A 13,744-nucleotide genomic window follows, 5' to 3' on the forward strand; every position below is an offset into this window, starting at 1 on the left:
GGAAGAATTAGGAGTTACAGAGGACGGGCAGACTGGATGGGTCATATGGCCTTTATCTGCCGTCATGTTTCTATGTTTCTAAGTCGGCATTTAGATGTGACCGCTTACCATCATATCTATGGCTTGCGCCTATATGTGGCACCTTAGGCGTGTAACTGATAGCATTCTGTAAAAGCGCACAGTACAATAAACTGCCCCTGACCCACCCATACATGTATACACATACACAAGTCATAAAAATATACATGTTTTGCACTGAAGGATATGACATTCTATATCTATATATTTATGTATAATACACACAACACACAAAGACAAACACATGCATGTACACAAAGGAACACATGCATATGTGTATACACCTGCCCAAATCAACAAAAGCAAATATATACCAATAAATAAATAAATATACACTCATAAAAAATGGATGCATTTACAAATGGCCATCAAACTACAGCATTACACAAACTGGGCTTTTTCCCCCCAGTTTCGGGCCGAAGCCGAAACCAAAAACGAAAGCTCAAGTTTGGTTGTGTGAATGTGAACCAGCGAGGACTGCTGGGGAGTCAGAGCTTGCAGTCTGCATTCCTCTGCTAAACCCAAAGTATCCAAGCCAAAATATAATTTAATAATGAAAGACCATATTTTACCTCCAAGGAAAACAGCCTCCATATACATGGACAACAGCTAATGAACACAAACTAAAACAAAAAACAAAAAAACATGGTGCTTTTCAGTGGCTTACTTTGGAGAGAAATCTGATGCAATATCTCCACAGAAAGGCCATTTCCTTATCCCAAATTTAAAGACTTAAATTCCTGCTAGCATTTATTTGGAGTACTCTACTTAGCATATAAACTATTGTGCAAGATCATAACTATATTACTTGCAATTGCAGTACAAAAAAAAGCATACAAAGAGTAGCCCCTTCTCCCCCCCCCCCCCCCCCCCCAGGACTATCTTAAATCGGGACAGGAGGGATGCTGTAGTCATGGCAGCCATTTTAAGCGCAGATCCAGAATCTGGGGATCACTCCTGCCCCAACTACCCCCCTAGACCACCAGGGATTGTAGAATAGACAGGGGGGGGGGCAATACCTGTTTGGGGGAGAGGGGGAGGAGAGGGGGGAGGTTAATGAGACAGAGGAACAGGAACAGGAAGAATTAGGGGTTACAGAGGACGGGCAGACTGGATGGGTCATATGGCCTTTATCTGCCGTCATGTTTCTATGTTTACAAGTCGGCATTTAGTTGCGACCGCTTACCATCATATCTATGGCTTGCGCCTATATGTGGCACCTTAGGCGTGTAACTGATAGCATTCTGTAAAAGTGCACAGTACAATAAACTGCCCCTGACCCACCCAGGCCCCTCTCCTGTGAAGGTCCCCTGTGCAGTTAGGTGCTAGACAATTTAAGACAAGGTGGAGGAGTGGGAAACGGATGACAGCTCTTCGCAAACAAACTGTGGGACACCAAAAAGTGGAAACAGCACTCTTTATTGATGTTATTTCAAAGACTTGACACGGCACTGTGTTTCGGCTGTATGTACCTGCCTCAGGAGTCTTGTACTATAAGTACAATTTATGCTTCTAATCCACTTCAGACCAGTTGTGTTGCTGAGTGTGTATATTCTTGTGCTTTTGGGATGACATTTTCTAAAGGTCTTTATAAAGACCATTTCAACATAGTCCCGTTTGGCATATTGAACTTTTTATAACTGAAGTCTTTAAATAACATCAATAAAGAGTGCTGTTTCCACTTTTTGGTGTTCCACTGTTTGTTTGTGAAGAGCTGTCATCTGTTTCCCACTCCTCCACCCTGCTTTGTTCTACTGTGGGATTCTGATGTTCTCAACTTTGTGGACTCTGGGGCAGATTTGATATATGAGGCCTAAAAAAATCCATGCTAAAAATTAACACCAGCTTGTGCCTAAAGCTACTAATCTTTCACAGTTTCCATAGAGATGTACCAAAATAGTTAACAAAGGAAACCTCAAAGCTTCCCAGTGAGGAAATTGAGTAATGAATAAAAGTACCACCACCTGGTACACCTCAACTGCAAACGGAGCAGGATAATATCAATGGTTTCTTAATGAATTAAAGGGGGGGGGGGGGGGGGGGAAGAACCAAAACAAAAAACTCCTTCTAATGGAGAAAAACCATTGGTTCCAAAAACTTCCCCCTGAATCTCATGAAAATGAGGAACTGTGAAAGAATGTTCTTTAAAAATTGATAATAGCAATCACACTATAAAGGGAACCCCCCCCCCCAAATTGTTTAAATAGACATTCAGTAAGCCTGTATCGAAAATTGACACATCAAAAAATGGAGAACCAACTTGTACTTATCCAACTAGAGAAGTACTCCAAACTTCAATCTCTCACTTAGACTTCTGGCATCTCTCTAACGATACTCTCCTGTAGTAGCATTCAAAGCTTTCACCATCCCATCTTCAGTGCACTGTTGAAATTCACACCAAGCAAACACAAAAATCTTCAAAAAGAGCACCTTGTTTCGCTGGAGCTCGCTGTTTCAGGAAGAAATGCTGCCAGATAACTTCATGATCGCCAAAATTGACACCAAGATGGCTGCAGAACTTAAAAAGACGCCAATTTATGAATCCGCCTAAAAAAAATCCATGCAGAAAACATTCCCGCTTAAGCGTGGCACTCAAGGCGGTGTACAGTAAGAATAAATCAAACATGAGCTATAGACAATTACAACAGTAAAAATATTCAAACAATACAAAGTATGGCATAGTATACTACTTACAATGTCAACAAAATATGTAATAGAACATTTTCATTGACTGTATAGGGTATAAGCAAAGATGGAACTTATAGGACCCTGTTTACTAAGCAGCGTTATAGGCGTGTTAACATTTTTAATGCACATTAACCATGTACGTGCCGACAATATACTTATAGGCGTCTACATGGTTAGCATGAGCACTAAGTGTAGGTGCGCTAAAAATACTAATGCACCTTAGTAAACAGGGCCCCTAGATAGGTAAGAGAGTAAGAGAAAATAAGTACATAAGTATGGCCATACTGGGAAAGACCAAAGGTTCATCAAGCCCAGCATCCTGTTTTCGAAAGAGAAAGACGCCCATCTTTCGACACAAATCGCAAGATGGGCGTCCTTCTCACAGGGTTGCCCAGATCGGCATAACCCAAAACCGATTTTTGGCATCCTCAACTGCTTTTTGTCACAGGGATGACCAAAGTTCATGGGGGGGTGTCGGAGGCATAGCGAAGGCGGAACTGGGGCATGCCTAACACATGGGCATCCTCGACCCATAATGGAAAAAAGAAGGGCGTCTCTGATGAACACTTGGATGACTTTACCTGATCCTTTTTTTCTTACAACCAAGCCACAAAAATATACCCTAAATGACCAGATGACCACCGGAGGGAACGTATGTAAAAATGGCCGCCAGTAACGGACGGTAAACCGGCGGCTCTGTATATATGTGGAGACAATTTTGCATTTAAACGTGGAATTGGGCTTACTCTAACTGGCCCATACCCTCTCCTAGATCGGATTTCTTCGTATACCTGACCATTTGCCCATCCATGTCCGGTTTGCCTGTTGCCGTCATTTTTGTGGCTCAACCGTTGGTTCTCCGCGGCCTACCGCCTCGTGATGAACTGGGCTGCGGTGTCCTCATCTCTGTGGGGAGCCTGTGTGCATCCAAACCGCTCCCTCACCGTTGCTGTCGCTCAGCAGAGCGGCTCTCTTCTCCACCTTCTTCCTGTGAGCCGCATCGCTGATGGTGGTGCTTGCAGAGGAGGACCGGGGTTCGCCGGCATCCCTCATACCAGCTGTTCATCGAGGGTTGTGCCGGTTCCAATGCTTGCCTGTTCAACGGACTCTCCATCTTCAGCTGGAAGATCAGACAGCATGAAAGGGCCATTACGGTTCAATCGAGAGGGTCCTTTGCTCTGTACACAGGGGCACCTTGCTGGTTCTCTCCAGCAGTGCAGAGCGTTGGATAGCTGGGACATTGGCTTGAAAGTTCAAGGCTGTCTGCTGCTGCTTCATTGCCGGCGTATCAGTGAGTCAGCGGAGAGCCTGATTACATCGATCATGCCGGTGAGCGGAGTCCAGTATAGAGCACTGCTGGGAGCCTGTTTGTCTGTTGGTCCACACTTCCCAGGCGCCTATATGATCGTCCTTGGTGTTGGCTGCTGGCCATCTACTCTGCCTGGGGAGTGCTGCATACCGAGGGGGCCCTGTTTTCACCTGGTTCGCCGTTCAACAGCCGTTGGCCTCCGCCCGCATTCCTGTCCTGTCCGCAGGATCTGTTTACCTGCCTTAATGTGTCACAGCAAGTGAAGACCTGCTTTTGGACTCCCTCCTTCTCTTCTTTTTGTTTTCTTTTCCTTGCCTCCTTACTTCTTATTGTATCTCACTTCCCTTCTTTCCCTGTTCTCTCTACTGTCTCTTCTGACAATGTATTTGCTTCTTTAGTTCATTGTAAGCCACTTAGAGGCTGCTTTGTGTGGTATAAAGCAGGGTATAAATGATCTAAATAAATAAAAATAAATAAATTATTTTCATTCTGCTCCTTCTTCCATTTTCTGAAGGATTTTCGTTTAGCTCTAATAGCTTCCTCCTTTTTTAATATGTGGAATATATTTGGCCTGGGCTTCCAGGATGGTGTTTTTGAACAGCATCCATGCCTGATGTAAATTTTTGACCCTCGTAGCCGCTCCTCTAAGTTTTTTTTTTCACTGTTCTTCTCATTTGATCATAGTCTCCTTTTTTAAAGTTAAATGCTAATGTATTGGATTTTCTGTGTGTACTTACTCCAAAGCTAATATCAAATCCGATCATATTATGATCACTATTATCAAGTGGCCCCAGCACCATTACCTCCCGCACCAGATCATGCACTCCACTAAGGACTAGGTCTAGAATTCTTCCTTCTCTCGTCGGCTCCTGTACCAGCTTCTCCATAAAGCAGTCCTTGATTTCATCAAGGAATTTTACCTCCCTAGCATGCCCTGATGTTACATTTACCCAGTCAATATTGGGGTAATTGAAATCACCCATTATTATTGTGTTCCCTAGTATGTTTGCGTCTCTAATTTCCTTTAACATTTCTGCATCTGTCTGTTCATCCTGGTCAGGTGGACAGTAGTACACTCCTATCACTATCCTTTTCCCCTTTACACATGAAATTTCAATCCATAGTGATTCCAAGAAGTGTTTTGTTTTCTGCAGAATTTTCAATCTATTTGATTCAAGGCTCTCATTAATATACAATGCTACCCCTCCACCAATTCAATCCACCCTATCACTATGATATAATTTGTACCCCGGTATGACAGTGTCCCACTGGTTATCCTCCTTCCACCAGGTCTCAGAGATGCCTATTATATCTAATTTTTCATTTAGTGCAATATATTCTAACTCTCCCATCTTATTTCTTAGGCTCCTGGCATTCGCATATAGACATTTCAAACTATGGTTGTCGTTCCTATTTACATCATGCTCAGTACTTGACAGTATTAATTTGCAACCTTTTGTCTGTTTTTTTATTTTTATTTAAGGACACCATCTACTATGGTCTCTTTTGCAACCTCACTATCAGGATACCCTATCTTCCCTGTTTTGGTAATATCTTTGAAAGATACCATATCCCGAACCATGCGCTTTTGAGCGACTGTCGGCCTTCCCCCATTTCTAGTTTAAAAGCTGCTCTACCTCCTTTTTAAATGCCGATGCCAGCAGCCTGGTCCAACCCTTCAGCGCCGGTCTCCGAGTCCGGCGCGTTCGCTGATCTGGATTCTGTTTCTGTGAGTCCTGATGTCCTGCACGTAGGAACGTGCAGGACGTCAGGACTCACAGAAACAGAATCCAGATCAGTAATGCACCGGAGGCTGGCACTGAAGAGGACTTTGGCTGGCGGGGGTTGGGGCCCCGCCAGCAAAGGTACCTGATGGTGGCGGCGGGGGAGGGTTGGTAGCGGCGGGGGGGGGTCCAAATGTGGCAGGGGAGGGTCGGTGGCAGCAGGGAGGGGTGAAATCAGGGGGGCCAGGGCTAAATCTGCAGGGTCTCATGCCCCCATGGCGCCACCTAGCTACGCCCCTGGTTCAGAGGACTCTTGCGCAGGAAACATGCATGCCAAAGATGGCTACAAATTGTATTTAAATGTACTCAAATAGATGTTAATGAGGTCATTTGGTATTCGCTCTCAATGCTCAGTGAACAGCGCAGAAACAAATGCTGCCCTTGATACTGGAAACATACCGCCAGCTCAGGGGTGGTGTTGAAGAGAGCATTTCTTCAGCATTTCTCACTTTAAACTGCCAGTTTTGTCTTCTTTTAGAAGTAGAAGGAAGCCTGTGCAGCCTAAAAATGCTGATATTGAGAAACAAATGTGTGAGAGTCTGAGCAAAACAGAAAGTGCAAGCACACCTAAGTGCCGTTCTGCACTTGAAAATGAAAACAATTTTTGAAAAGCTTATATTTAAAGGTGCAGAACGATGGTGCCAATGTGCATTCGCGCTTCCAATCTTACCTAGACATATGCACAAGAGTCACAATTAGTGCAAAATTCTTGTGCGCATGCACCAGGCACGTTCCTTCCCCTTGCCTTTGGTTTCATAGCGCACAAACAGTTTGAATACTATTTCCTCTGAATATTGGAGAACTAGGTTTGTGTGCCATTTTTTTCACTTTGGGGTTTGTGGTGTTGGTTTTAGCGCCGGACCTTTGAACATTGGGGCCCAGGTTAGCCTGGAGCAGAGCAGTGAACAGGCACTTGGCTCCCTAATCCAGCTCCTCTTCTGTTGTTCCTGTCCCTCATCTGTCCTTCCTCTTCCCTGGCTCCACATTTTCACTTCTATTTTGTTTACAGATTAAAGGGTCATTTTACTAAGCTGTGGTAAAAAAAATAGGCTTAGGGTGTCCTAATGTGGGGCTTTCCTGTGTACTAAGCCCATTTTTACCATGGCAGGAAAATAGGGCATTTTCCAGTTTTTGATCTGCAGGTCATGCACTAAAGCCTCCTTCTCCTCTTTTCCTGATATCACCGAAGAGGAAACCTCCCATCTTCTTTTCTCCTCAAAATGCACCACCTGTTCCTCTGACCCCATCCCCACCAACTTACTTAACACCATCTCTCCTACCCCGTCACCCCCCCCATCTGTCATATCCTCAACCTTTTTCTCTCCACTGCAACTGTCCCTGACACCTTCAAGCATGCTGTAGTCACACCACTCCTCAAAAAACCATCTCTTGACCCTACCTGTCCCTCCAACTACAGCCCAATTTCCCTTCTACCCTTCCTCTCCAAGATACTTGAATGCGCCGTTCACAGCCGTTGCCTTGATTTTCTCTCCTCTTATGCCATCCTCGATCCGCTTCAATCCGGCTTTCGCCCCCTACACTCGACAGAAATGGCACTATCTAAAGTCTGCAATGACCTGTTCCTTGCCAAATCCAAAGGTCACTACTCCATCCTCATCCTCCTCGACCTATCCGCCGCTTTTGACACTGTCAATCACAATTTACTTCTTGCCACACTGTCCTCATTTGGGTTCCAGGGCTCTGTCCTCTCCTGGTTCTCCTCTTATCTCTCCCACCGTACCTTCAGAGTACACTCTCATGGTTCTTCCTCCACCCCATCCCGCTCTCTGTTGGAGTTCCTCAGGGATCTGTCCTTGGACCCCTTCTTTTTTCAATCTACACCTCTTCCCTGGGCTCGCTGATCTCATCTCATGGTTTCCAATATCATCTTTATGCTGACGACACCCAGCGTTATCTCTCCACACCAGACATCACTGCCGAAACCCAGGCCAAAGTATTGGCTTGCTTATCCGACATTGCTGCCTGGATGTCCAACCGCCACCTGAAACTGAACATGGCCAAGACCGAGATTATTGTCTTCCCACCCAAACCCATTTCTCCTCTCCCTCCACTCTCTATCTCAGTTGATAACACCCTCATCATCCCTGTCTCATCTGCCCGCAACCTCGGAGCCATCTTTGACTCCTCCCTCTACTTCTCTGCGCATTTCCAGAGATAGCCAAGACCTGTCACTTCTTCCTCTATAACATTAGCAAAATTCGCCCTTTCCTCTCTGAGCACACCACCCAAACTCTCATCCACTCTCTCATTACCTCTCGCCTTGACTACTGCAACCTACTCCTCACTGGCCTCCCACTTAGCCATCTATCCCCCCTTCAGTCCGTTTAGAACTCTGCTGCACGTCTTATCTTCCGCCTGGACCGATATACTCACATCACCCCTCTCCTCAAGTCACTTCACTGGCTTCCGATCAGGTACCGCATACAGTTCAAGCTTCTCCTACTAACCTACAAATGCACTTGATCTGCAGCCCCTCCTTACCTCTCTACCCTCATCTCCCCTTACGTTCCTACCCGTAACCTCCGCTCTCAAGACAAATCCCTCCTTTCAGTACCCTTCTCCACCACCGCCAACTCCAGGGTCCGCCCTTTCTGCCTCGCCTCACCCCATGCTAGGAATAAACTTCCTGAGCCCATACGCCAGCCCCCCTCCCTGCCCATCTTCAAATCCTTGCTCAAAGCCCACCTCTTCAATGTCGCCTTCGGCACCTAACCAGTACACTTCTATTCAAGAAATCTTGACTGCCCCAACTTGACATTTCGTCCTTTAGATTGTAAGCTCCTTCGAGCAGGGACTGTCCTTCTTTGTTAAACTGTACAGTGCTGCGTAACCCTAGTAGCGCTCTAGAAATGTTAAGTAGTAGTAAGTAGTAGTAGTAGTAGAGATGGGTTTGTTACATTTTAAAAGTACTTAAGTAAAAAGTAAAAGTACTGGCTTCAAAAGTAGTGAAGTAAAAGTAGAAAGTTTTATCCCCCAAAAAATACTCAAGTAAAAGTACAGCTCTTAAAGCTACTTTTTTTTTACTACAAAGTATAAAAAGTACTCTTAACAAGTTGGACCACTGAATTTAGTATGTTTACAAGCTAACTTCCAGGTAGGACCACTGAGAGACTGAGCCGGGCCTGGGGCAGGGCCACCGCCCCCCAGGATCGCCGTCACCCCCCCCCCCCCAGGATCGCTGCTGCAATTCAAATACCTTAGGGCTGGTGGGGATGCTGAGGCCCCACCAGCAGAAGAATCCCATACTGCTCTTCACTCCATACCTGTCATGCTCTTGTGGCAGCTTTTTTCTCTCATCGCACATGCTCGATTTCAAAGCTGAGCATACACCAGAGGGGAAAAGCAGCTCGGCATGGCGGTAGAGGCGGAGCGAAGAACAGCGCTGGAGGGGGGCCCGGCACTGGAGTTTTCTGTCTTCTGTTCCTGTCGGGACGTGATCACCTGGGTCCCATCAGGAGCAGGAGAGAGAGAGAGACCCTGGCACCAGGCCCCCCTTGGAGGCCGGACCCGGGGAATTTTGCCCCCCTTGTCCCACCTCTCTGCGGCCCTGCTTCCAGGGGGTCATACAAGGTCCTTCCTAGAAAAAAAAAACCCAGCACCCTGAGCATTGAAGTGGGCAGAAGAACATTAATACACCTATTGGTAAACAAAACAAGCTGGATTAGTATAGGTTAGTCCTACACAGACACTAACAAAAAACCCCAGCCTTTTTCACACATGAACAGAGGTAGCCCCTCATGAAGTATAGAATAAGTAACCACAAACTAAAAATAAAAATATATAAACAAAATTAAACTGATCCCCCCCCTCCGAGAAGCCATACTCCCCACCCATTCAGTCTTGCCTAATTTCTATCTCTCTCTCTTTCTCTCCCTCCCCCAGTGGCGTACCAAGGTGGGGGTGGGGGGGGGCAGTCCGCCCTTGGTGCATGCTGCTGGGGGGGGGTGCCACGCGCCTGTCATCTCCGTGGTTCCCTGCTCTCTCTCTGCCCCGGAACAGGTTACTTCCTGTTCCGGGGCAGAGGGAGCAGGGCCAACGGAGACAACAGATGTGCAGCACCCCCCCCCCAGCAGCCAAGAAGGCACCCGGGGGGGGGGGTGTTTGTGCGCCGAGGGGGTAAGTTATTGCGTTGGAAGGGGGGGTCGATTCGCTAGGGGGGGTGTTGATGCTCTGAGGGGGGAAGTTCATGTGCCGGAAGGGGGAGGGTTGATTCGCCAGGGGGGGGGTGTTGATGCACTGAGGGGGGGGGAGTTCATGCGCCGGAAGGGGGGGTGATTCACCGGGGGGGGGGGGGATGTCGTGCTGCACCGGGGGGGGGGGGGGGGGTGCGCAGCGGCGATCTGCCCCGGGTGTCAGCCGACATAGGATTGCCACTGCCCTCCCCCCATCCACTGAGGCCCTGCAGCACAGTTTCACTTCCTCCCTTCTATGCGTCTCGTCCAGGCCCGCACTAATAGACTACCATGGGAGACATGCTGGACTCGGCTCTCTGCAGCACCGCTAGTGATTTCTGCACCAGTCCCAGAAGTTTACATCAGAGTAGTTGGGCCTGGCTCAGGACACACTAGCATTGCTGCAGAGAGCCAGGTCCCGCGCATCTCCCATGGTAGTTTATTAGTGTAAGCCCGGTAAAGGTGCAATGGGAGAGAGTGAACAAGACTGTGCTGCAGGACCATGGTGGATGGGAGGGGAGGGGAGAGGGAGAGGGCCCTGTATGCAGTAAAGGTGCAGTTCAGACTGGGGAGGTAGCTGAGCCTGACAACAACAAAATAATAGCCAATCAACTGCTATTCTGGGCAGGTGTAGAGGGTGGGGACTAGGGTTTCCAGGTGATGTCAGACCTTGGCTTGCATCTTATTGGGCCCGAACTTCTGGTCCCACTTGAGCTGTTTTGGGGACCAGAAGTTCAGGCCCAATCAGCTGCAAGCCAGGGTCTGACACTGCTCGGAAAGCCTGTAGAGGGTGAGAAGCAGAGGGATGGAAAATACTTTAAAAAATACTTTCCAAATGTGTACTTTTGTACTAAGTACAAAAGTGCAGCATAAATGTAACTCATTATAAGTAAAAAGTATTGCGAAAAATGTAACTTGTTACAAGTAAAAATATGTCCATTGTACTTAAGTACTGTAGCAAAGTACTTTGTTACTACCCATCTCTTGTCATTAGCACATGGCAATTGTAAAAAATTAAGAGAGGAGCACTTACAGCTTCCTATTTAGGCGGCACTAAGGGCTCTTGCGTTAACTTCACGATAACCAGTTAGTGCGTGCTAATGTGAACGCGCTAGCTGTTAGCACTTTTATGCCCATTCCCTGTCTATGCCATTTCCCCTCCCCCCAAAAAACTATAAAAAAAATAACATGTGCAAACACAGACATTACCGCAGGATGCTGTAGTGCATCCTGTGGTAAGCCTTTTTCGTTAGGGCTTAGCACACTGTAGTAAAAGGGACCTTAAGCCCTATGCCAAATACAGCTTCCTTCAGGAGCTCATACATCTACCTATTAATTCAGGGATGGGCTGCAGCCCAACTGGGTTTTCAGCATTCCTACAATGAATATGCATGAGATGTATTTGAATACAATGTAGGCAGTGCATGCAAATAGATCTCATGCTTATTCATTGTGGAAATTATGAAAACCCAACTGGCTTATGGGCCTTGGGGATCAAGTCTGCCAACCCCTGTGTGCAGGCACATCTATAAGTTTTAAAATAGGGCCAGTGACTCTAACCACAGCTGATGTTATTATTTCTGTATCCTTCTGCCTTATTTTCCTGGTCTCTCGTTGCATCTCTTGGCACTTGAGGCTCCTCAGCCTCTCCATATGTAGTACAGAATAGTCACGAAATACTGATACTTCTTTCAACAGTGCTGTTCTTGTGTTTTTCTCTCTTATCCTATCTGTTTTTCTGGCATCAAACTTTTTGTCTGTTGGTAAGGAAATGTGCTATGTGATCACAACGTTTTCATTCGTTGCCATTTTGACTGACTCATGATCATTGCCATTCTGTCTGACTCATGATCCCGGTGTTTTTCTGGTACAGTGATGTTTATACAGTTTTCGACAGGTGAGACCTACTACCCAACTGTGCTTTTTTGGTCTATAGGTCTTTTGAGATCAGCATGTCACACCCAGCTCCAACATGAAAAACTATCTCCTGTTCAATCATACAGAATTCTTTATTCTTCAGGGTGTTTTTCTTCTATGCTTTCTGTAAATCATTTTGAAGACTATTTTTCTTTTGCTTTTCTTTTTTTTTTGGCACAGAAGTTTCCTTCTGGGTAAATTGGCCATCACTCAATTGCCTTCACTCAATCTGGCTAAAAGTACAGCACACCACACACACACTTTCAGTAGGAATGAGAGGCGCCTCCATGCAGGCATGATTAGGCCAGCGCTGGAAAACAATGAATATAGACTGGATTTTAAAATCTATGCACACTATTTCAACTACAGTCTGCCTGCAGAAAAGGCAAAAGCATTGTATGGGGCATAATTTCATTTATTCCTTTATTTGTACCTCTATTTGTCCCAATTCACTCCAGGCTAAGGAGAATAATAAACCATTGTTGATGAATACACATGCACACACTTTCCCTTGAAAATGAGGTGCAAGGTTTGTACCCACAAACTTTACAGCTGGGCAGGCTGTTTGCAAAGCTCACACACTGCTGTTTTCAGGCTTTCATCATCAGCAATAAGTTCCTTTAGCCTTCCCACATCAATTCATGATCTATAGTTTTCTAGTACGTACATCCAACTGGTTGCTGTCTTGCTGGGGCCAATCACTGATTCCAAAGCTGAAAGAAACTACATGGACTGCAAGTTGGTTAATGGCTCAGATTGTATTCCATGCTGTTAAAGCACTTTTCAGTATCAGTTTTAGCCCTATAGTACCCTTTGCTGATCATTTCTCTCATCTGATGCTAAATTTTCACACCCTTATCCACTCCAAGGAATTTGAGTACACCTCTTGCGGGGTAATATCTCCAAATGAGTTAATTTTGTGCATTTTAACATGAGGAGTGGAGGAGTGGCCTAGTGGTTAGGGCACCGGTCTTGCAGTCTAGAGGTGGCTTTGCAAACCAGAGGTGGCCGGTTCCCGCTGCTGCTCCTTGTGATCTTGGGCAAGTCACTTATCCCTCCAGTGCCTCAGGTACAAACTTAGATTGTGAGCCCTCCTGTGATAGAGAAATATCCAGTGTACCTGAATGTAACTCACCTTGAGCTACTACTGAAAAAGGTGTGAGCAAAATTTAAAATAAATAAAAAAATACCATGACCACAGTGAACCTCACTCTTAAACTAAGCTCAGTATCTCAAATTTGCTGCTAACACTTGCTGTAGTATTTGTATAATTTATTTATTTATTTACACATTCTTGTATCCCACTATTATCCAAAAGTAAATTTTGGTTCAAAGTGGCTTACAATTTACATTTTTGTGGAGTTACAATAGTGTTGTGCAATGTGGAGAGGGCACCTATAGTTCGTGTGGTTATTCATAGAGTTTTTGAAGAGATAGATTTGAAGAGGAGAAGGTAGTGGTAGCTTTTGTGTTCAGTTGTAGAGTTTTGGTGATGTTTATTCATATAGTTTTTGAAGCTGTTTTAAAGTAGATCGGGGAAGGGGTTTTAGAAATAGGGGAACATGCCATGCTGGGAGTGGAGAGGGGATATGGAAGAAGAAATGAAGGGTCCGTGAACAGAGGGGAGGAAGAGAGAGAGAGATGGCAGACAATGGGGTGGAGAGAAGAAGAGAGAGGGAAAGATTTGGACCCAGAAAGGGGGGGGAGGAAGGTAAGGAAAAATGCTAGATGGGAGGGCAGTTTGGAAGAAGATGTTGGACCCATGTAAGCAAGAA

Source organism: Microcaecilia unicolor, chromosome 1 (genome assembly GCF_901765095.1).
Source record: "Microcaecilia unicolor chromosome 1, aMicUni1.1, whole genome shotgun sequence".
In the NCBI taxonomy this organism is placed as follows: domain Eukaryota; kingdom Metazoa; phylum Chordata; class Amphibia; order Gymnophiona; family Siphonopidae; genus Microcaecilia; species Microcaecilia unicolor.